Raw genomic sequence first — 25,336 nt, 5'->3', positions numbered from 1 at the left:
CTGTGACTGAACGAGAGACCAAGGTTAATTACGGTTGCAGGTACGAGAAGAAACTGATTCCTGCATTACGGTCACGACAGGAAGCCGGAAGGCAGGTGGCCATTTTAGTAAGAACAGCGTCGCGACGCAATCTATTACAGCGCCAGTGATTGCAATCGCAAAGCTGTGGGACAAGCACAAACTTATCGTAGTCTTAAAAAAAAAGTTCTGTTTATGTGGCGAACAATGATCGTTTTTCACCTGCGTTGTCTGTCCTATCAGTTTCAATAAACCTGCAAAATACCCCTCGGAAGAGGTGCAAAGTATTCTACTAATTTTTAATAAAACAAGATATTCAGATGACCGGTATACTTCCGTTGTTGAAACGAGTGGTTTTCTACGCTTTTGAGGATTCATGGTACATGAAGTTCATCAAAACACTTGTCGCTTCCTCGTGACGTGTTGCCTTTGGCTGCGTAACGCTTCCCCTGCTGCTTCCGCTGCTGCTGCTGCGGCGGATCTTGTGAGAGAGTTTACCTGTAGCTGGCGCAGCGCGGCGCGGCACTTCGTCACTGGCAGCAACAGGTTGCTCCTCCCGCTTGTCTCGGGCGGAAATGCAGAGAGCGTTGCCAAACTTCTGCCATAATTCTCTCAGCCGGTATTCGGCGGCACTCTGCTTCAACCGTTTCTTCATGTTCGCCGAAAGATAATGTCAGTCGAGGCTGGAGACAGATGTGTTTAAGACCTGGTGACGACAGCAAAGTCTGCTGATGTGTTTTTCTTGACCATAGAATAGCTTCGCTACTTGTTCTGACAAACGATTGCCAGATTCTTTTTTTTATTTTTTCTGCCCGTCGTAAACTATTTCGCCCGAGAAAATACATGCGCAGGAATCTTTTACATTTATAGATTTACTGTCGACATAGGTTGACCCTAACGTAACGTAAGCAGCTCCGAGCCCAACATTATAACTATCAAGATCATCAACGTCAAATACGATGCCTGCTGTTCCGGTCATTTTCAGAACCGTTCACACCATCGTTTTAAAAGGTGGTCAATATTTCGTTTTGCACAGGTATAGCTCTAGGGAGCCTTCGTAAGTTAATTATTTTCCTTTATTACTTTGGTTTACTCGTTATATGTGGTAGTTAATGTCACAGATTCAAATAGTAAATGAACCTGAACAAAACTGTTTCAGTGTTTTTGTATACAGTACAGAGCTACTATAAAACATTACCAACGGCCCGTCAGATCACCGAAGTTAAGCGCTGTGGGGCTGGGCTAGCACTTGGATGGGTGACCATCCGGTCTGCCGAGCGCTGTTGGCAAGCGGGGTGCACACAGCCCTTGTGAGGCAAACTGAGTGGCTACTTGGTTGAGAAGTAGCGGCTTCGGTCTCGGCAACTGACATATGGCCGGGAGAGCGGTGTGCTGACCACATGCCCCTCCATATCCGCATTCAGTGACGCCTGTGTGCTGAGGATGACACGGCGGCCGGTCGGTACCGTTGGGCGTTAGTGGCCTGTTCGGGAGGAGTTTTCGTTTTTAGTTTTTTTTCTACTATAAAAGATTCATTCGGTTTCAGAACTCTGTATTATCCAAAGTATTACAATATTTACAAGTATGATCGATGCGTGAATGGGACTCTATGCTCACCAAGTTTGCATTTTGCGTTCTGCAAAAGCTGTATAAGTGCCCCTCTGGCCACACGACGCACATTCAAGAGGTAGTCTGGTGCGTTCGATACCTTATCTAGCAGAAACCTGTCAGGGGTGGCAACAGCCGCATTGATACGTTCTCTGAACTGTTCCAGTGTCCTTAGCAGTGGAGGTGCGCAAACAGGGGCCCTTAATATACGCTCCACTACCCCTCCCAAAGGACAAGTCACATAGCGTTAGGTCAGGGGACCTGGTGGAGGGGGCAGGAGAACAGCGCCAGTCATCTTCACCACTACGCTCCATCTAGCGACACGGAAGTTCGTCTTTAGGTAGTGACGCTACTATGAGGGATGCCCCGTTTTGTTGGAAGGATACACTGTTTACAAGGCGACGCATTCCCGAAATTTTTTCTGAATGCACGCTGCACTTTTGTTAGCAGATAAACGTCTCGCGTATTCCAGCACACAAAATCTCTTGCTTTGTGTCATTTTCTCAAGGCGCTGCACATAACGCCAGGTGGTGGACACGATGAAAAGTCGGTGAGTTCACTGTTCTATTCACGCATCAATCATCTTTGCACTTGTAATACTTTGGATGACTCATTTCTAGATTTTCTGTATATGTTTCCTATTAAGAGAGCCTCTTTTCAACTATCGATACTGAACAATCGAGTGGTAGGGCGGTGACGAGGAGAATGTGGATTGTTGAAGTGGTGCGGTTGGTGTCTTTTGTTGTCGAGCATAAATACACGGATAAAAGACTTAAACTGATATGTGGACCATATCGCAGGACCTGCAGGAAGGCAGTGGTTAACACTGAGTAAACTGTCAACAGCACGCTCTGCTTTGTGTGTGGATGAGCTAAGACCGTTGGCGCGTATGCAATAGAAACAAAACGGTGGCTTACTGATGAAACAATGCGATGTGGATAAGTCTCGAACTACTTCGTACCAAACTTTGAATTGAAAGTTTTTCGCGGCTCCTACGGCGTAGGACATTGTGTAGATGAATCTAAATCCGTCAGTGCCGCCTATTTTAATTGTGCACACTTTGGAACTGGAAGCCGCCCTCATCAGGATCACATCGACAGCTACGATAGTGCAGCAGTGTTACTGTCTGCAACAGATGTACAGAGGATCTGGAGACATTATTTTCAGCACAAAATCACAATACAGCAGCATAGCGCTGAATTTTCACCACACTATCTCGAAAATCTGCAACGAGCTGATGTGTAGCCAGAGCGGAGATTTTAGAAACAGACTGCTACATAAAAGCAGGCTCTCATTTGCTAAACAATATGCAGAACGTGTTTTATTTTTCGAATAAAACGTTGTTACTGTCGTAATACCGTAATTTCTCACTTTGACAAAACTGCCAGTGCAACAGTACCAGTATATGGACATAGTTTTTGTTCCACATCCCTCCCAATAATTTTTCTGTTCTTTAGTAAAATAATAGTCACACCTGCTCTCATTAATGCTGTGCATTTGTCATATTTCGCACATTCTGATTTCTCACGTAATAAATAACTTTACGAAGTGAGAAAATTTGCAAACCACCGTTATACAGCGTTCGCGCGAAGCCATCACAAGTGTGATTTGTTGTGATTGGCAGAGAACCGCAGCCCACGCTATATTTGAATTTGACAGCTGGTGTACACGTGTTAGGGGCTGCTGCGTCCACAATATTGCGCGAGTTGCACGGGCTGGGCGCGTCAGTGACGTTCGTGTAACAGTGCATTTTGGAGTGCGTTTATAATTATTATTCAACAACATTGCTACTATATACTTGTGGAAGTTATAGCTAATGTCAGAATGATCTTTAATTAATTTTCTTGATGCAGTTTTAGCATGTTTGAGTAAGGGTACACGTCGAGTATGTAAGTACAGTTTTATTGCTTTTGAATTGCGCAGTCGGAAGTTAAGAGCTCAAGTTTCGCATCCGTACAACAGTAACAGAAGAGGTACAACTTTGTATAGTTTTAGTAGGTTCTCTTTAACAACGTTACACTTTTGTTCGACACGTTGTTTCATAGAAATGATTCAGCATTCTAAGCTTCATTTCAATTTGGTCTGAGTTTCTGTACAAATATTTAAGTTCAATTATTTGTTCTATTACTTCTCCATTTATTACAAATGACGTCAGTTTAGTTTTGGCTGTGGAAATCGGCATATCATACCTAGCATCATGTTGCTCCCAACTAAAGTAAGAGAAAATTCTTCCGTTCGGTATCGTTTCTACGTATATGCATATATGGCTACCATGCAGTCAGAGGCAACTGCTGCCATTCAGAGAGGTTTGGTGAGGTCATGCGCTGTCAAACAGGTAGTGCTGAGGAGCGCCCTTTCCAAATCCCGGAATGTCTCATCAGTCATCACATTCCTGGGACCTAGTTCCAGCTGATTTTTTTGTGGAGATGGTCATGTATGGGTCGGCTGTGGCCACAGCATGAGGAATAAATTCATTATAATAGTTGAGCTGACTTAACAACGATTTCATCTAGCTGGTGTTGGTGGGGGTATGAAGGTATTGTATAGCCTGATATATGCGGAGTAGGGTGAATGCCTGAGTCGCTGAAATCGTGGCATAAATATTCAACCTGGGGAACGAAAAACAACACTTATCCTTGTTACTTATTATTTTCGTTAGCTAATGGAACAACTGTGAAAATCACGCGAAAGTTGTTGGTCAGGTCCTGGGTGTCCTTGTTGGCCACCAAGATGGCATCCAAGTAACTCACTCTGCCTGCGACTTGACGGTTAGATGCTCCATGTACTACTGAAAAATCACCTATGCACTGGCAATGTGAAAAGGGACCCTACTATATTGGAAGAGATCAATCTGAGCATTGATCACCAAAAAACTGGGGAATTCTGCATTCAGCAGATGCTGGATATTCACATCCCCAATATTGACTTAGCAAACACCCTGCCACTGAAGAGGGGGCAATAGTCTTCTCCATCCCAGGAATAGGACACTCATTGACGACCAACTGGACGTTGATGGTGGACTTGAAGCCACTATATGTGTGCAGTGCCCCTTTGGGCTTCTCAACGTTGATTATGGGGAAGTCCCACCGCTTTGAGACACAGAATGTCTTCATCCAGGAGCCACAGGAGCTCTCGTCGAAGCTTGTAGTGAAGAGCGAATGGAACATTCCTGGCTTTGTGGAATTTTGGGGTTGTGGACTGAAGGACGATGACATGCACCTTAAAATCATTAACCCCAAAGGCATGGTCAGAGAAAATCAAACTTAAGTCTGATAAGAATGATTTCAGGTGGATGTTAACGCCAAATGCATAGACAGTGTAGCACGAACCATGAACATCAAGACCCAGCACATGAACTAAATCCATGCTAAGAGGATGATAGTGCCTTTTACATTCATGACCAGGATTTTGGCCTGGAGAAAGGTCAAATGTCTTACCCAAGACAGTAAAATAGGCACTTACCTTGATGAGGTCATCGGTGTAGTTGCACAGGGGGCTGAGGACTGAGGAAGGGCTATGTGGGGGAGTAGGAGCAAACTTGGCAGTACAGCTTCCAATCACTGATGGTCACTGATGAGCCGGCTTAGATCTGCAGCCGATGGACACGTCATTGGTGTTCACCATGATGTGCAGCGAAGCACAGCCAGTATGCATTGATGTTCGGAAAAATGTCCAGCTTTTCAAATCCTTTCATGTCTGGTGGAGGGGGCCCGTGGCGCTGTGAACGAAGTACACCAAAAACCTGATGACATCTGACACGTTTCGTAGTGGTGTTTGGCGTTCCCACAGGCAGAGCACTTTGCATAATTGGAACGAAACTGGTGCCATTGGTGGCTAATGAAACATTGACTACAGAAACGAAGATGCTGCAGGCGGCGCCAGTCTGCTGAGGGCGCGCCTCCTTCCTAGGCATCCTTCTAGGGTGAGGTGCGTACCTGAGCCAGAAAGTGGCACATCACCCAGATAGCGCACATGTTAGCAGGATCCTGCAGAGTGGCTGACAACCTGAGAGACTGCTCGAATGCCCTGGAAATTTGGAGACAAGTTGCCATCGATGTGTCCCTTGACTTGAGAACGTCCATGTAGAGGCTTTTATCAGGTGTGAACGATGATTATGTTTCTGACCAAGAAGGCCACATAAGAATGTTTAAACTTTTCATTACTACACCGAAAATGGCAGTCATGAGACAGGTCTTGGAGGCGGGCAATTCATTACTGCCTTGTACAAGACTGTCATGGCAGCTTGTGGCAGCAAAAAATTTATGGCGAGCTGCTGCTACATACAACAGAGAATGTAAATAAACCAAGAGGTTTGACTTGATATGATCATGAGGGGTGGTAAGAGGGTCTACTTACAGTTGAAGTTGTTGTGGGAGGTCGTAGCTCTCAGGGATGTTGTATGCTAGGAGAAATGTGCGTTGTTGGGTATTATCTGATAATCCATGCACCAGAAAGAGTTGCTCCAGGCACGCGACGTAGTTTGCCCATGGCTTGATCTTATTGAATGGTGTAATCGCCATCTGGAACCACTTGATCATGGTGTTTATCCAGAAGATGCTATTGGAGAGTTCCAGCGATGGCATGGAGATGGCCTCCAGAAGTTCGTGAGCTTGCTGCTTCTGTTGGAGCAGGACCAACACCTGGGCAGAGGTATCCATTGGAGACGTCATAGTGGAAGCAACAGGGCCAAGGAGAACCTATATGAAGGGGAGAACATACGCAAAAGCACTGTATACTTGGGTCAGAGCACACAGGTAAGAATTGCCTAGAAACCACAAAGAACACCTGATCGCCAAATGAAGCACCTGCGACAGGTAGTCAAGACTAGAAGGCTTCTAGCAAGGCCATGTCGAAGGTTCTGGGATGCAAAGAATGGCAGAGGCAGTGGTGACGGGGTAGATTGCTTTGGAATGAGGTCCTGCATTTGGTACCTCACCCAGGAAGCCCACTTTGAGTGGACTGGCTGCTCAGGGCCCGAGCGCTGGCCAAATACATCTTTGGGCTTCAGGGTACATACAGTTTGTCTTACTTCTTGTCACATGACCGGCGTAAGAAAAAGGTCCGTAAGGCCAGCGGTCTCTAATGGCGCTTAGGTTGCTGTTTAGTGGCTGTGTGGAGCATGGCAGCCTTTGTGGGTCGTCTGCTAGGAAGACAGCTGCCTGCATAACTTGATTGTAGTGCGTGATGCTGGCAGTGTAGGTGTAAGCTCACGATGGAGCAGATGCCACTAAGTATCTGTGGCCAGACGACTTGTCTGGCGTAGCGTAAATAAATTATATACAGAAACTTTCATCAGCAATCAGTCTATTAATAGTGAGAATCTCTACTATAGATTGTGCGATTAACCTTCACATACATAGAGAATAACGTGGTGGGGTCTTAAATAGTTCAGACAATTTGCATGGAATATTTATAACTTGTATACATACGCTTTCCTCGTGAATGACGCTATGTATTAATGAAAACCGTATTAAAATCCCTACAGTAAGTCTTGATATTAGCGAGGATGAAAACGAAACCGCACATTTTCAGAGTACAGCACGTCATTTTTTCTCAGTTGTTTTTAACAGAAAAGCTGTATAGCCTATGCCAGTCTGGATGTTTATTAGAGTATTGTGTAAAAATTTGAAGTAAATCAGATCAGAACTTTTCGAGGATTTTTGTAATAACGTTAAACAACGTTTTGTCTTTATATAGTGTTACACAAGTGTAGATATGTACAAATCTGTATCGTAAATCAGTCTGTCTATAAGTGAAACCCTTATCAAAATCGTTAGAATAGTTCCTGAGAAAGCCTTTACACATAGGCAATAAAACGCTGCAGGGGACTTTAATTTACAATATGTGTAGAGTATGCCCTATTGACCCAAAAAAATACTGAATTGGGAGTTACGACGTGCAGGAAACTAGCGACTAATCACATTTTGAAAAATTTCTAGGGACTTTTTATATCTTTTTATATATTCAGCCTCCTTCGTCCTCAGGAAAACTGAAATATCACACATATTCATTCTCCATGTTATGAGCACTAGTACAACTGTTTTCTATCGTGACTACTTTACAATAGGCACAATGCTTTGAACGTCTGTATAATAAGAAGGTGATGACTGAGACACCCACACATCAGTTTTATATGGGGGTGAAAACTGCTCTAAATGTGTGTACATTCAACAGATTGGTTGCTAGCACTTCCCCAACACAACAGATTGGATGTCTCGTAAATATATGGCGATACAGTCACATAAATTAGCCCTACGATTTTATGTCTTGATTTCACTGTGGCCCAGGGTTCTTTTAACATATAGAGGATCTATTTCTAGTAATTATAGTTATAAGTAACAACTAAACACCATTGCTGTTACTAATAACTAACCGCACAATAAGCCTGGGTTCAGTGTGGGGCGGCGGTGGGGTGTGGACGGCTGTAGCCTTTTGTGGGGTTGTGTACTACTGAGGGCTACGGTGGGGACGAAGGCTCTCCGTCGTTTCTAGGTCATAAAATGTTAATGTCATGACTTGTCGTTAGGCCCTGGTACTTACAGTGACGAAGAGTTGAAACACAAGCATCAGGGGACATAACAGTCGCAGACAATCACCGTGGGTGAAGGAAACAAAAGAAAAATTCGAAGTAGGTATTAAAATTTATGGAGAAGAAATAAAAACTTTGAGATTCGCCGATGACATTGTAATTCTGTCAGAGGCAGCAAAGGACTTGGAAGAGCAGTTGAACGGAATGGATAGTGTCTTGAAAGGAGGATATAAGATGAACATCAACAAAAGCAAAACGAGGATAATGGCATGTAGTGTAATTAAGTCAGGTGATGCTGAGGGAATTAGATTAGAAAATGGGACACTTAAAATAGCAAAGGAGTTTTGCTATGTGGGGAGCAAAATAACTGATGATGGTCGAAGTAGAGAGGATATAAAATGCAGACTGGCAATGGCAAGGAAAGCATTTCTGAAGAAAAGAAATTTGTTAACATCGAGTATAGATTTAAATGTCAGGAAGTCGATTCTGAAAGTATTTGTATGGAGTGTAGCCATGTATGGAAGTGAAACATGGACGATAAATATTTTGGACAAGAAGAGAATAGAATCTTTCGAAATGTGGTGCTACAGAAGAATGCTGAAGATTAGATGGGTAGATCACATAACTAATTAGGAAGTGTTGAGTAGGATTGGGGAGAAGAGAAGTTTGTGGCACAGCTTGACTAGAAGAAGGGATCGGTTGGTAGGACATGTTCTGAGGCATCAAAGGATCACCAGTTTAGTATTGGAGAGCAGCGTGGAGGGTAAAAATCGTAGGGGGAGACCAAGAGACGAATACACTAAGCAGATTCAGAAGGATGTAGGTTGCGGTAGGTACTGGGAGATGAAGAGGCTTGCACAGGATAGAGTAGCATGGAGAGCTGCATCAAACCAGTCTCAGGACTGAAGACCACAACAACAACAACAATGGACAAGGTGAACGGGAGTTTGCTCGTGAAGCTGTTTTATCCAAACAGCAGCAATAGTGCTATTGCCCTGCGCTAGCATCGACCCGTTAAAGGATTACGGAGAGGCGCTCGTGCATCGCTTTTGATGAACATGATTCGGAAGTTCGAATTAACTAGCTATATGGAAACTGGTTCTGGGGAAGGCCGACGACCAGTTGCGCCATAAATTGTTGAAGTTACTTTTGTTATGGCTGAGAATGGTGCCTGTAGTGTGCGATCTTCAAACAGTGCACGAGCTGTTACGACAGTTTAACATTACATTCCACGATCCACCGTTCGAGCGCTGCGAACACATTATGAAAAGGTATAGGCAGAAAGTTGCAGGCTGTGGTGGATACAGATGGTTGTTACATTGGGAAACGTTTGTAACCTAAAACGCTAAATGGACCGCAACCATCAAATATTACCCTCTCGTGTGGAAACTAAAACGAGTTTCTTTTAATGGTTTATTTATTATTTATCTTCCACATGTCCTTTCAAATGTTTCCACAAAGTTTCATTGTCCTGTGTTCACCCGTTTTTCATGAGGGCCTTCTCAAGTAATGAAAGTTTAATTATAACCACCATGTATATTTCGGATAATATTGGAAGCTACCTGAGCTGTTCAAGAATAATGCTGTTGTATGAAGTGAAGTCGTAATGCTTGAAAAATGTAACGAATCGCAGGAAGAACTTTAGAGGATTGACGCTTAGTGGATGAAGTGGCAGTTCACCTCGAACGTAAGAAAATGTAACGTATTCTGCATAAACAGTCGGGTGGACCCGTCATTGTGTGATTATATGATTGCTGAACAATCTTTGGGAGCATTCACATCCGTTGAGTATCTGCGAGTATGCATACAGAGTGATTTAAAGTCCAACAAGCACATAAAATTAGTCGTCGGAAACGCCGATGCCAGATTTCGAATCACTGGAAGAATGCTGCACACGTGTAGTCCGCCCACGAAGGAGGTAGCTTATAAAACCCTTGTTCGACCGATATTTGAGTACTGCTAGTGAATCCATAACGACCCTACACCCTCTTTTCCATTCGTAACTAGAATGTTCTCTTACTGTCTTTTATTACAAGTAGGCACCTGTTAGCTGCGTGACTTTGTGTCATCGCAGTCTTTCGGGGTTTGCATGACTGAATAAAATCTTCTCGGTTTTCAAACATTCGTTTGGAATGACTTTGTTAGAAACTTGGCAGCCTGTCCTAATGTGTAACTTAGACTCGCTAGTAAAAATAATGGTAGTAACATATTGAACACTATTTTAGCGTAAACTGAACTGTCTTTCGAATGTAACCCGCGTTTGTCCCTGTCTGAACAGTAATTATGCTATCAGACTTGTTCCGGAGCGTTTAGTGGCCAGACTAGGAGAGGCATTGTATCGCAAAACAATGTATACACTTCACTTGACTATAACCTGTAATTATCGTTCTAATAATCAACATTTTCCAATAAAATACTGTTACAGCATTTACCGCTGTGTCAGGAACCAGTACTAACTCAATTTATGAACTTTTCTTCTGAAAAATCAGTACTTCTACTTGCTAATACCGGTCTCAGTCGCCTGAGGGAACGAATATTGCAAATAGGTAGGCTACTTAGCACAAATAATGAATTTATAATTCTAGATATGTAATTATACACTCCTGGAAATGGAAAAAAGAACACATTGACACCGGTGTGTCAGACCCACCATACTTGCTCCGGACACTGCGAGAGGGCTGTACAAGCAATGATCACACGCACGGCACAGCGGACACACCAGGAACCGCGGTGTTGGCCGTCGAATGGCGCTAGCTGCGCAGCATTTGTGCACCGCCGCCGTCAGTGTCAGCCAGTTTGCCGTGGCATACGGAGCTCCATCGCAGTCTTTAACACTGGTAGCATGCCGCGACAGCGTGGACGTGAACCGTATGTGCAGTTGACGGACTTTGAGCGAGGGTGTATAGTGGGCATGCGGGAGGCCGGGTGGACGTACCGCCGAATTGCTCAACACGTGGGGCGTGAGGTCTCCACAGTACATCGAAGTTGTCGCCAGTGGTCGGCGGAAGGTGCACGTGCCCGTCGACCTGTGACCGGACCGCAGCGACGCACGGATGCACGCCAAGACCGTAGGATCCTACGCAGTGCCGTAGGGGACCGCACCGCCACTTCCCAGCAAATTAGGGACACTGTTGCTCCTGGGGTATCGGCGAGGACCATTCGCAACCGTCTCCATGAAGCTGGGCTACGGTCCCGCACACCGTTAGGCCGTCTTCCGCTCACGCTCCAACATCGTGCAGCCCGCCTCCAGTGGTGTCGCGACAGGCTTGAATGGAGGGACGAATGGAGACGTGTCGTCTTCAGCGATGAGAGTCGCTTCTGCCTTGGTGCCAATGATGGTCGTATGCGTGTTTGGCGCCGTGCAGGTGAGCGCCACAATCAGGACTGCATACGACCGAGGCACACAGGGCCAACACCCGGCATCATGGTGTGGGGAGCGATCTCCTACACTGGCCGTACACCACTGGTGATCGTCGAGGGGACACTGAATAGTGCACGGTACATCCAAACCGTCATCGAACCCATCGTTCTACCATTCCTAGACCGGCAAGTAAACTTGCTGTTCCAACAGGACAATGCACGTCCGCATGTATCCCGTGCCACCCAACGTGCTCTAGAAGGTGTAAGTCAACTACCTTGGCCAGCAAGATCTCCGGATCTGTCCCCCATTGAGCATGTTTGGGACTGGATGAAGCGTCGTCTCACGCGGTCTGCACGTCCAGCACGAACGCTGGTCCAACTGAGGCGCCAGGTGGAAATGGCATGGCAAGCCGTTCCACAGGACTACATCCAGCATCTCTACGATCGTCTCCATGGGAGAATAGCAGCCTGCATTGCTGCGAAGGGTGGATATACACTGTACTAGTGCTGACATTGTGCATGCTCTGTTGCCTGTGTCTATGTGCCTGTGGTTCTGTCAGTGTGATCATGTGATGTATCTGACCCCAGGAATGTGTCAATAAAGTTTCCCCTTCCTGGGACAATGAATTCACGGTGTTCTTATTTCAATTTCCAGGAGTGTAGTTTTTGTACCAGAATGAAACTAACAATGTCTTAAATGATTTCCATTTCGAGCGTTATCTTTCGAACCTCGCAAAGACAAAATGAACTTACTTTAATCTTGAGACTTTTAGTAAATGAATTTTAACAAATGAAATTTAATCAAGTTCTGTAACCAGGCGACCCACCGTAGGTGTGTATGTAATCTTTATTGCTTGAATAAACAATACAACCACCACCTTCACTGTTGTTAGTTTTTCACACAGTACTCGTAAATGCTAATTTCAAGATAGGCTTTAGGAAAATTAATGCAATGTGCATGAAATAACAGGTAAGCTAGTGCTATTTAACTGTCAATGTATTGAGACAAAAATACTTTTTTAAAACAGTTTTTGTCGAGCCAAGTCTGGCATCCCGTATGTGAATTATGAAAGAAATTGCCTATATCTTGGCTTGTCAGAAGCAGTGTAATTGTATGAGTGGTGAAAAAATACTGCCTCAGATACTTCATGACTTTTATTAATTAAATAACCCAAAAATGCCATAATATTTACCGTCGATAAGCATTCATAAAAGAAGAGGTCATTGTTACACCACCCTATTTTGGTCAGGAAAAAATCTTTGAGGGGAGGGGCGGCGAAGTGGAGCAGACGCCCTAGAGGCAAAATTTTTAGGGGCTCAGAAAAGTTGTAACATACAATTTTTATCGTAAAATAAAATACGATATTTCGGGACTTGCACATATTCCGCGTCGTAATTGAGATCCTACGTTAAAGTTCTTTCGGTACTTATTATTTTACGTGTTCAGTCGTAGGAGTGGGGGTCATTCTACCCTCTAAAATGCGGACCGTGAGATTTCCGATTGGTTGGAGAGGCTCGCTTTCGATCATGGCGTATTTGCAGACCAAGTGCTCTCGCTTGCTTGACTTCTTTATTGTCATGTTACTGATCGGAAATGAAGGTTTTTCCCTACTAACCTATATCAGGACTCAAAAGACATCGGAAAAAAATAGCCTTTAGATACAACACAGAGGTAAATAATAATTCTGTATTATAGATTGGTGCATAACAAAATTTATTCATTGATAAATTCATTTCTGACAGTAAAAATTCTTCTGTTCCCAAAATAGTTTTACCAAGTTTCCCTTAGGAAACAGTGGGTACTGAGGTTGATCTGAACATGTGCGTGCCTGAGAGGAGTATCTGAGTCACTCCAAGCAAGTTATTTGTTCATAGTTTATTAGTTTTAGCAAGTTATGGACTACAGTTTTTGTATTTGTCCATTGAAAGGTCTATTAAGATAAAGAAACTTGATTTAATCTAGAACCGGAAAATAGATAATCTAAAAAAATCTGCTGTGGTAGCTTGAATACCCCACAGAGTGTTCCTCGTCACAGTGATTTTTACCACGTTCCATCCTGTTTGCCGTTCCTGTCCCGACTTGTCCATATGTTCTGCACCCTATTGTAGCCTCTGATGCCTTTTTCTCTTCAGTGGGGCCACTACATCGACTAAAAATTTTCTGCAGTATTTACCTATTAGTTGTTTATGCGCATTTTTTACAACTATTTAAAATCTTTCTAGAATTTGTCTCATCCATAAGTCCTTTAACAAAGAATTTTGGTGCTCAGTACAGGAAAAGACAGAAGAACATTTGGAGTTCGCTAAACTAGCTGGAACTGTTGACAGGTTTAATGCGAAAACTGTTGGTAGCACCAGGTCTGTAAGTGCGACAGAATTTACATGTCCATATAATCCAGAAGCCGCAAGCTGTTCACTCTCTACAGTAAAATGAGAGGCAGCTTTGTCTGAAAATTCTTCAACGTCTTTACAGAAAATCTCTATCTCAGAACAGGTTCATTTGAAAGTTTTCAATGACTTTACATAGTTATGGTAAAAATATTAGGGACTCTTTGAAGAATGAGCACGTTAAGAAAGGGACGTGTGAACTACATAATGAGATGCATTTTTTCAACAGATAATAACGGCAGATCATTTTCCAAGGATTTGTTTTAGGAAGTTAAAAAGCAGTGAAAGAGTCTTAAGGATATAGTTGTTGTATTCCCCCGTGAAATGTGCCAATGCTACTTTCTTTGCATGTTTCCTCGTTTTTAAAAAAAATTAAGGTAGAAACTCTTTTGTATAGCGACAGGGCTATAAAACAGAGTGTTATACCATGAAAGAAATTGTTGAAAGTTTCGAAAAGTGGAAATAGCTTGAAATGTGACTACAGAAATGTGAAACAACTGATGATGCTGTTTAGTTAGAACAATGTAAGCTATTTGAGAAATGGAAGGCTGTATTATCACGAATTCTTGATTGTGTGTTGTATTTAGCCAGACAATCCTTAGCCCTGCGTGGTTAATCAGCAAATTTTTGTGAGATTCATTATTGTGGAAATTTCCTTGAAACTTTCAAGCTACTTGCAAAATATGAACAGTTGTGAATCATCTTCACGACCTTCAGCAGACAGACGGCTATTTTGTGCTTATCTTTCTCCGTGAAGCCAAAATGAATTCATCAAACTACATTATGATTATGTCAGAATAGAGATATTCAAGAAAATTTCTAAGGCACAGTATTTCTACATCATATTTAATTGTACATGAGATATAAGCAAATTGACCAAGTGTCTCAAACAACTCGTTATGTACTGGATGGCTATAATTAGACTGACGGTTGTAACATTCCAAGCTTATGGTTACCACCCCTGCATTATGTATTACTAGATCAATACTCTTATATCTCCAGCTATAATTAAATTCAATTACTCTTCGATAATAGGAAAAAAGGCTTTTAGGAGAATAATAGCAATGCCAAACAATAGTATCATAAACAATCAAAATCAGATTCAGGAAATTAATATATGGAAAAAGTCTACATAAAAGAATAATATATTTCGTTCTCATCATCTGTAAGTGGTAGGAATTAAATGTCGAGCCTCGTTAACAAAATATAGATAATTGATCGTTCAGCATTGTTAGAATGATTATTTTTGAAATTTCAATATTAATGTGATTTTTATGTGTTTAGAAAATGTCTTAACCTTGTTCTGGCGAAGTAGGGAATATTATAGAGTATTTGATAATGTTGTTGAACTATTTCATATTATAAATTATGTTTTGCATCATTATAATCAGTAGTACATTGTAGGAAGAGTATAAACACTCGGCCTCGAGTACTGTTAGCACAGATGTGTGTTTGACCCACTAGGGGGAAGATTTGTGCGTACAGTTGAGATAAGTTTTTGGAGCATGATTCAGGTTTGGATTTACAATAGAGCAACTCGTGTGTTGGATATTGTCTAAAACAGTATAATAGAACAGTGCAGTGACGGATTATTTCGGAGGGTTAAACAGTTTTATTTAATATCGCGAATGGCAAAATGATATGTGACTTTCCATTCGTACTTTGTTGAGTATTAGTGTTGAACAATGCAATGGTCCTCACACACGCATTTCTATCAGATTACTGCGTCTGGACTATTTAATATCGCCAGTGTAGTATGTGCTACCATCGGTTAGCTGTAGTAGTGACAACGAGGCTTATTACACCAAAGATTGATCATGAGCTCATAAGATAGAGGTTTTGAAGCGAATAAATCTTCGTACTTACTTTACTTCAGTTGTGGCCTACTTCAATGTAGTTAAATCCATTATGGTATCCTGTATTTATTGAAGAAGCATATTTTAGCTCATGTGTGTAGTCGCCGAGGGACACCGATGGCAAGATATTCACAGATATTTAAACCATTTTTAACTACTCACTAGCCGGTCGGACGTTACACTGTGTTCTGAGGACAGCAGACGTCACAGGACGTCGAAACATCGTAGGTATGTTCATTAACTGTAGTAAGCACGGAAAATTTTGGAAAAATAATAGTTCCACTTTCAGCCACCAGGTGGACATATGATTCTGTAATCATTCAGAATGTGGTGTGGGTGCAGGAAAGAACGAAAAACAATCAAACACAGTATGACGGTGGTTCTGGCACATGTATTAGGATTTGGTCACAATTTATAACATGTGTTCGATATCATCTCCCGACTCAGCAACCTGCTACTTCCGTAACACTTCATGGTCGATAGTTGCACGCAGCATATCAGATCTAATCAGAGGGATATGTAATCGTACGTTATCCTTCAAATCAGAAAGAGTCCGAATATATCCCCGATAGACACGATCTTTCAGGTATCCCCACAACCAGAAGTCACATGGATCTAGTTCGGGAGATCTGGAAGATCACACATCTTGTAATTGCCTAGATATGACGCGGTTGTTACCGAAAGTTTCTCAAAGCAAATCTTTCACCTGACACGCGACATATGGGGTAACCGCATCTTGTATGAAATGGACACAGTTGGGTTCTTGTAAACCTGGAATCACGTGTTGCACAAGGACGTTCTTGTCACGTGCATATGCCACTGTACGCCTAACAAATCTGCGAGGTGTCATCTCCTCGAAGGAAGACGGAGAGAGAACGAAGGTGCTTGTGAAACCACACCACATTCGTATAAGCAGAGTGCAGTGGATGTTCCTGCACATCATGTGGCGAAGTAGAACTCCACATGCGACAATGCTGTGCGTTCACGGCACCGTGAAGAGTAAAATGTGCCTTGTCTGTCAAAAGAATACTTCCCAGCCACATGTCATCGATTTCCATTCGTTCCGAAAAAGAATGGCAAAGTCATGGCGATGTAGCCTATCTTTGGGCGTAATTTGGTGCACATTCTGAATCTTGTAGGAATACCAGTATGAAATTCTCCACCAAATCCTTTGAACTGTTGAGCACGGGAGAGACAACTTCCGTGACACAGTTCGAGCACTTGCTGTAGAATTTGAGGCATGTTCTGCAAGATCGCCTATAGTTACAGCAATTTCATCAACAACTGCCAAGAGAATGGGCCGCTTCCCTCTCCTTGCTCCACCTTCTAATTCACCAGTTTCTTCAAATTTCTTGCTCATATGCTTTATCCCATTTCCTGTTGGCGATATTCCTGCATTACAGTGCTGCTATTGCTGCTGTTCTGATCAAACAACTTTACCAGGAGTACACAGTCTTTCTTCTCAATAGGTACTCGTTCCGTACGGAATACTTCAACCTTCTTAACGTTTTACATCAGATGTAATTTCACAAAAGAAATCAACACGCGCCGCCAAGTGATAATCAGCATACTGACGTCAAAACCGCAAACATTTCACATTCTGACAGCTTACGGTGCCTTATTTTCACATGGTGACAGAAAGCGAAACTATTATTTTTCCAGCATACTCCCCGAACTTTCTGATTAATGACTATGATGTTCCAGCATCCTGGGATGTATACAGCTCGCACTGGAGCACTCAGTACATCGTTAGTTTAATTATAACCACCTGGTGCGTGCTGAAGTTTCAGTTTCATAACTTCATTATATTACAAAGGAGATCAGCGAATGAAATTATAGAACAAATTTGTGACAAGTTGCAAGGAGATGGCGTAAAACTGGAGAACTGCTGTGGACAAGGATATGGTAATGCTGCGACCATGGCTAGACACATTAGTGGTGCCCCGAGACATATTTTCGATATAAAGCAGTTATTATGTCATATAACAATCACGCACTTAAGATGTACAGATGTACAACTGTAGAAATCGAACAGGTGAGTTTTCTTGGCACTCTGCAAAATGTGTACACGTTTTCTTTGGCTTCACAGATAGGTGGGGTGTTGTTAAACAACATGTTGCAATTAATGTGGAGCGATCTTGCGGCACAAGATGGAGTTCAACGCATGAATCTGTACATGTGCTTGCAGAGCACATTGAAAGCAAAATTGAAACTTCGCGAGTCTCGAGGGCTGGATCATAAGAAGCCACAGAAACCAGAGGAGACGAAAGAGTTTGTTGGTTTTCAGTTTGTTGCTTTTCATTAATACCTATCCTTCCTTTGCATTCAATTATTTTTGAAGCCCAGTGCTTGCTGAACTGAGTGAAGCTCAAATATACCTACAACAATGCCGGCTTGGACTTGGTCAGTGTGTTCAAAAGGTGAAAACACTGACTATTTTGTGAGACAATGCGTGATTCTTTAATCATAAAAACAACAGAGAGACATGGAAATAAGCCATATGTTTGATATTTCAACACAAAGAAGAATCAGAAGACGAAATAAAATGTCTGGCAATAAAAGTATCGAATCTCATTTTAATTTAATTTAATTTACTGTGCTCGTCGGGAAGGGCTTGCCGCAGTAGATGAGTTAACATGAGAATTTAAAGAAACCGTGCATTACAAATAAATATAATGTACTTCATGAATTATTTACCTTGCTTCAAATTTAAATACTATTGGATGTAGGAAAAGAAGAATGGCTCGTTCGAAACATTCGGCATTGATGAGAAAAAAAATTCCGAATTTGGATTTTCCAGCTGTGATTCCTGAGGTAAATCGTACTAGACGCCACATTTCTTTATTTAAAGAAGTTCATCCAGGAGAGAACAGTTTTGCATTTACAACTTTGGAATTATGAAGCTGGATAATTAAGAGGAAATGCATGAGAGTTCGATTAACATTGTTATGGCACTAGGATTTTTTTAAGAATCACTGTGCCAAATGCTGCCTGTGAAAGAAGTGTTTCTAAATTAAAACTAATAAAGACATATCAGAGATCGACCATCAACCAGAAGATTTTTAAGTAACATTGCAAAAAAATAAATGTAAATTTTAATCATGTAACTGAATAATTTGTAGGAACAAAATCCAGAAGATTTTAAATAAATGCTATTTATATACGGAAATGTCTAATTTTAATGTTATCTGTTCTCTGTTTTGTTATACTTGTCTTGACACCTATAAACTGTTGCAGTTACGAAATAAACATTAGTATTTCAGAGATGTAATTTGATTTTAGGACTATAACTGTAGGTCTATGAAATAGAGTTTTAAAACTTGGATTCGTGACAGCTTATGAGTGGGCGCTATATTTTAAAATGTCCCAGGCGCTTAACTCCCATGACATACCACTACTTGCTGCAACTCACATGAGACGACTTATTACTGCAGAAGTGATAATTATCGTCTTCGTCGTTGAACTCTACAGTTATTAGCACCAAAGATTTAATATCTTGGCGAGCGCTACAAAACGTGATCTCACTCGAGCGTATGTTCTACAGTTCAGCCTGCCTGTGGTATATTTCATTTTACATAAAAGGCGTTCACAAAAAGGAGACAAGGCACATCTGCCGACTATCTCGACGCTGTCCACTCGGGTTGCCGACCGCTCTTTTTCCCTAGTAAAAGAGGCGTTCACAGAATGAAAGGACAAGGGTAAAAGCCTGGCCGTCCTCAGGCTTAATGACTTTCTCTTTTGTTTGACAGAATACTAATTTTTTCGTAACAATAAAGCATAACATACTTAGGAAGAACTCAGACTTTACAAATAGTATTGATGTAAATAATTATCCATGTAGCATTGAAATCAAAGTGCAGTTACTAATTACAATCTACTTTTACAATGATTTGATAACACTTTTTCCCCATAGTCATCATTAAATAATCGTTACTGAAGCTTTTGAAATATCGGCAATACATTACGTCCGTGTTTCTGAAGGTGAGGGTAATTAACCCTGAGGGATAAAATTTAATTTTCTTAGTGGTGAAAACACACGTGTTCAATTGTGTTTTGGTCACGAAAACAAATTATTTTTAAAAGAACTTCTCTTTTATTACTGTTCCGTAAGATTGTAGTGGTGACTACATAAGTTACCAGTAATTACACTTTTTTCAAATACTAGCATTGAAGCATGACACAATGTTGTGAGGGTTACAGCTTGTTAAACGAAAGTGTAAACATCTTCCTCACATGGTCCGTCCAGTACAAACATAGTTGGTACTTTGTACCATGCATGTATGACAGTAAAACTGATATATATACGTCGCAATGGAAATTCCTTCTCCGAGTTGTAGGTAGTTTCCGCAGTAGACCAGAAATTGCTTTGTTATTCACTTCACAACAGATAAACGAAATAATTAATAGCACAGCAGTAATGAAGTACTGTAATGGCTACTGCACTGCTGTAAGCGCCTGCACGTTATTATTATTATTTTCAGTGGTCAGACGTAAACCATAGGCAGCCTGAAGTCTTCCAAGATTTGTATGTTCAGGAGCAAGTGGTCCATCAATCAAGTGATTTACAAACAGTAGGCCTAAGTATAGTTCACACATTTTAATTTGGTTGCTTTTAAGTGCGGGTACAGGGTGTGAGTGAAACAAGTGTCGTTAGGCATAGGAGTCGTGCAGAGGATTAGTGTTTTGTGACAGCTGTATTCCCTCAATGAGGATAGTTAGCTTTAGTTTCAGAGAATTAATTTTAAGTAACAATTGCATTCCATTGGGAAAGAGACTGTTAGAAATAAGCCCATCCTCAATTACTCATTTTTTCGTCATTTAACGAAACACTTACAGAAACTAAATATCATTTATGTTTCATTTTTAAAATGAAAGCGTTAAACATCTTTTTCATTCGAAAATTTGGTTACGTGTTAATATTGCTGACAACGGGAGGAGAGTAGGGAGGTGGGTTATTAGCCAGCATCTGATTGCACTGAGATGTAATTGTCTCAGGAATGTTGGGAACAACTTCACTACGTGAATGTAAGATTGAACGCTTTTCCGTTACAGGTCTTTACCAGATATGTATAACTGAGGAAACAGAAGATCCAAAGAAAAGCAGCTCGTTTCGTAACAGGTTCGTTCCTTGTGTGCAGAGGGGTCACAGAGGTGTTCATGCTATCTCCAGTGACAGAAGTAATGTGGCTTAAATTCAAAGAAATAGAATCGGCAGCAATTGAGAGATTTATACCAAATAAATTAACAAATGACGGAGCTGATCCTCCCTGGTACACAAAACGGGTTAGAACACTGTTGCAGAAACAACGAAACAAACATGCCAAATTTAGACAGACGCAAAATCCCCAAGATTGGCGATCTTTTACAGAAGCTTGAACTTTGGCGCGGACTTCAATGCGAGATGCCTAAAACAGTTTCCATAACGCAACGTTGTCTCGAAACCTGGCAGAAAATCCAAAGAGATTCTGGTCGTATGTGAAGTATGTTAGCGATGAGAAACAATGAATGTCTTCTCTACGCGATAGCAATGGAGATACTATCGAAGACACTGCTGCCAAAGCAGAGTTACTAAACACAGTCTTCCGAAATGCTTTCACAAAAGAAGACTAAGTAAATACTCCAGAATACGAATCAAGAACAGCTGCCAACATGAGTAACGTAGAAGTAAATATCCTCGGAGTAGTGAAGCAACTTAAAACACTTAATAAAACCAAGTATTCTGGTCCAGACTGTATACCAATTAGGTTCCTTTCAGAGTATGCTGACGCAATAGATCCATACTTCACAATCATATGCAGCCGTTCACTCGACGAAAGATCCGTACCTGAAGACTGGAAAGTTGCACAGATCACACCAATATTCAAGAAAGGTAGTATAAGTAATCCACTAAATTACAGGCCCATATCGTTAAAGTCGATGTGTAGCAGGATTTTAGAACATATATTGTGTTCGAACATTATGAATAACCTAGAAGAAAACTGTCTATTGACACACAGTCAACATGGGTTTAGAAAACATCGTTCCTGTGAAACACAACTAGCTCTTTATTCACATGAAGTGTTGAGTGCTGTTGACAACGGATTTCAGATCGATTCCGTATTTGTGGATTTTCGGAAGGCTTTTGACACTGTACCACACAAGCGGCTCGTAGTGAAATTGCGTGGTTATGGAATATCGTCTCAGTTATGTGACTGGATCTGTGATTTCCTGTCAGAGAGGTCACAGTTCGTAGTAATTGACGGAAAGTCATCGAGTAAAAAGTGATTTATGGCGTTCCCCAAGGTAGTGTTATAGGCCCTTTGCTGTTCCTTATATATATAAACGATTTGGGAGACAATCTGAGCAGCCGTCTTCGGTTGTTTGCAGATGACGCTGTCGTTTATCGACTAATAAGGTCATTAGAAGATCAAAACAAACTGCATAACGATTTAGAAAAAATATCTGAATGGTGCGAAAAGTGGCAGTTGATCCTAAATAACAAAAGTGTGAAGCCATCCACATGAGTGCTAAAAGGAACTGTTTAACTTCGGTTACACGATAAATCAGTCTAATCTAAAAGCCGTAAATTCAACTAAATACCTAGGCATTACAATTACGAACAACTTAAATTGGAAGAAACACATAGAAAATGTTATGGGGAGTGCTAACCAAAGACTGCGTTTTATTGGCAGGACACTTAGAAAATGTAACAGACCTACTAAGGAGACTGCCTACACTACGCTTGTCCGTCCTCTTTTAGAATACTGCTGCGCGGTGTGGGATCATTACCACACTGAACGAGTACTGAAAGAGGACTGAAACAGTATATTGAAAAAGTTCAAAGAAAGGCAGCACGTTTTGTATTATCGCGAAATATGGGAGAGAGTGTCACAGAAATGATACAGGATTTGGGCTGGACGTCATTAAATGAAAGCCGTTTTTCGTTGGACGGAATCTTGTCACGAAATTCCAATCACCAACTTTCTCCTCCGAATGCGAAAATATTTTGTTGACACCGACTTACATAGGGAGGAAAGATCACCAAGATAAAATAAGGGAAATCAGAGCTCTTACGGAAAGATATAGATGTTCATTCTTTCCGCGCGATATACGAGATTGAAGTAATAGAGGATTGTGAAAGTGGTTAGATGAACCCTCTGCCAGGCACTTAAATGTGATTTGCAGAGTATCCATGTAGATAAATGTAGTTTATCTTTAAAATTCTGAGATCGTACGTTACTACAAAGTCAACCTATATGTTGCTTCCTCTTATGTATTTCTTGCGAAACGACTGAAGTTGAAAACAGAGAGACGAGCTCACACAGAGACTTACCAACAATTATTCTTTCCCCGCATCATTCGCGAGTGCAACAGGATAAGGGGAGAGGGGGAAAAAGTAACAGTGGTACAGAAGATACCCTCCGCCACACGTCGTACTGTAGCTTGCTGAGTATAGATCTGATGTATATGCAGAATTGTTTGAGGTACACACCAGTGGTCTCAGTCTGTAGTGCGGTCACCGGATCACACCTGGGACACTATGGCTGAGGTTCCGCGTGGCTTGGATCTGTCACCGGACAGTCACCATGAGTTATGGGCGGTGGTTGAGTTAGCATCTACCTGAAGTGCTTCCTCAACACTCTCGATATTTCGAATGATGTGCGTGGGATCTATACAGTATGTCCCCGAAGGATGGTCAATATTTAGCTATGTGACAGGAATGATCCTTACAAGCAAGGAGTCTAGTAAACATTGGCTCTAAAATGCATGCCGTAAGATTTATAAGCACTTGTTCATATTCCCTACTGTGAAACACATCTCTTCTACTGAATCGAAGGATTGATTACGGGTTGCCTAACTGACGGATTTAAGGGGCATCAAAAATTCAATTTTCAGTATTTCGCGTCATTATTGACCGAATTTAAAAATTTTAAATACTGTCATTATCTACTCATTAGTTAAAATTTAACACAATAAGACAAGTATTACAGGTACCAGCTGCGTGTTTGGCTTGAGGTAGCGTAACTAACATAACAATGCACGCATAGACGAGCTATCTGCATCCAGTATCTGAGAATGGCAGCACTTAGCGATTTCCAACAAACTTTACACGTAATTTCAAATCTTTAGGAAACTTTTTGACTGACATCGTCCACCATAAGAAAGGAAAAAATTATCGCCTACTACATTTTTGCTGTTCATGCCGATAAACGTCAGCATCAGGCATAATATTTTAATTATTATTTCTTCACTGCTGCCTATATTCGGAATACATACTTGGCAGACAGTGTCTAGATATACTACTGAATGTACGTGGAAAATTTTATTATTGTACGACACATGATTTAGAAGATATAGTTAAAATGGTGCGCAGTAAAACTTCAACACCGGGCCTGATGTTTTAATTTATTTCTTCTTTACTCACAATTCTATTTCGAACACATTTTTCAAGCAGTATCCACACATACTATCGACTGTACCTGGAAAATTATATCATTATACGAAATACAGTTCAGAAAAGATGACGTCATAAAGCTTGAGACGCATGGAAAAACTAGATTTTCCTTAAAATGCAGCGCAAGTTACCCAGACTATACTCATACTGTTTTATAATGAGAGCAGTTAACAACTTCTAACCAATTGCAACCTTAATTTCAAGTAATTCCTCAAGTTTTTCTCGCTTACCTGCTTTAAGTCAAATGTATAACACCGTAACACGTTTGTAAACTAATTGGACGTTTGAAGCAATTTTATACATGAGAGTATGATTCTTTGAAGGATCATGGCTTTATTGGTAGTCTTTCTCTGAGGTAGTTCAACCACTGTGCTTTACGAGTAGCACCAGGTGGCATTCTCTTTGATTCCTTTCCCCCAGTCCATATTCACCTAATATTTTTCCTTCACTTCCTTTCCCTGCTATCGAATTCCAGTTCCCCATGAGTATTAATTAAATTTTCCGTTCCCTTAACAATCTGAATAATTTTTTTTGTTTTATACATTTCCTCAATCTCCTCCTCCTCATCTGCAGAGCTTGTTGGCATATGAACTTGTACTACTGAGGTTGGTGTGGGCTTCATGTCTATCTTGGCTACAATAATGCATTCCCTATGCTTTCATGGTAGCTTACCCACATTCCTATCTTTTTTACTCATTATGCGAAATGTGCTGCTGCCAGCAACTTGCTGATAACAACGACCTTCATAGACCACCAAGGTTTATAACAACGGTTTTAAGGAATACTTCCGTCTAGATCGTTTAATATATTTTGATTTCTTAAGAAGTCTTGGTAACTGCCATCATCAGATCAAAACTTATTACTGGTAAAACACAGTTCAGTGTTAGTTACAATAAAATCTGTATCCAGTTTAGGCATAGGCTGCATCATAGATAGAAATGAACTACAATTTACGAATTTAAGTTTTGATCTGAAGGTGGCAATAGCTGAAACATCATAACAAACGAAAATACATCAATCGATAAACGAGATTACTCATAGAATATTTACAATGTATTACTTTTGAATGCATTATGGGAACAGCAGTGATCAATAAAATTGTAAATAATTACTATTAAAAACAGTCTTGATCACAATTTATTT

Source organism: Schistocerca piceifrons, chromosome 3 (genome assembly GCF_021461385.2).
Source record: "Schistocerca piceifrons isolate TAMUIC-IGC-003096 chromosome 3, iqSchPice1.1, whole genome shotgun sequence".
Taxonomy (NCBI): Eukaryota; Metazoa; Arthropoda; class Insecta; order Orthoptera; family Acrididae; genus Schistocerca; species Schistocerca piceifrons.
The sequence above is the reverse complement of the archived record's forward strand: the minus strand, read 5'-3'. Positions refer to the sequence as shown.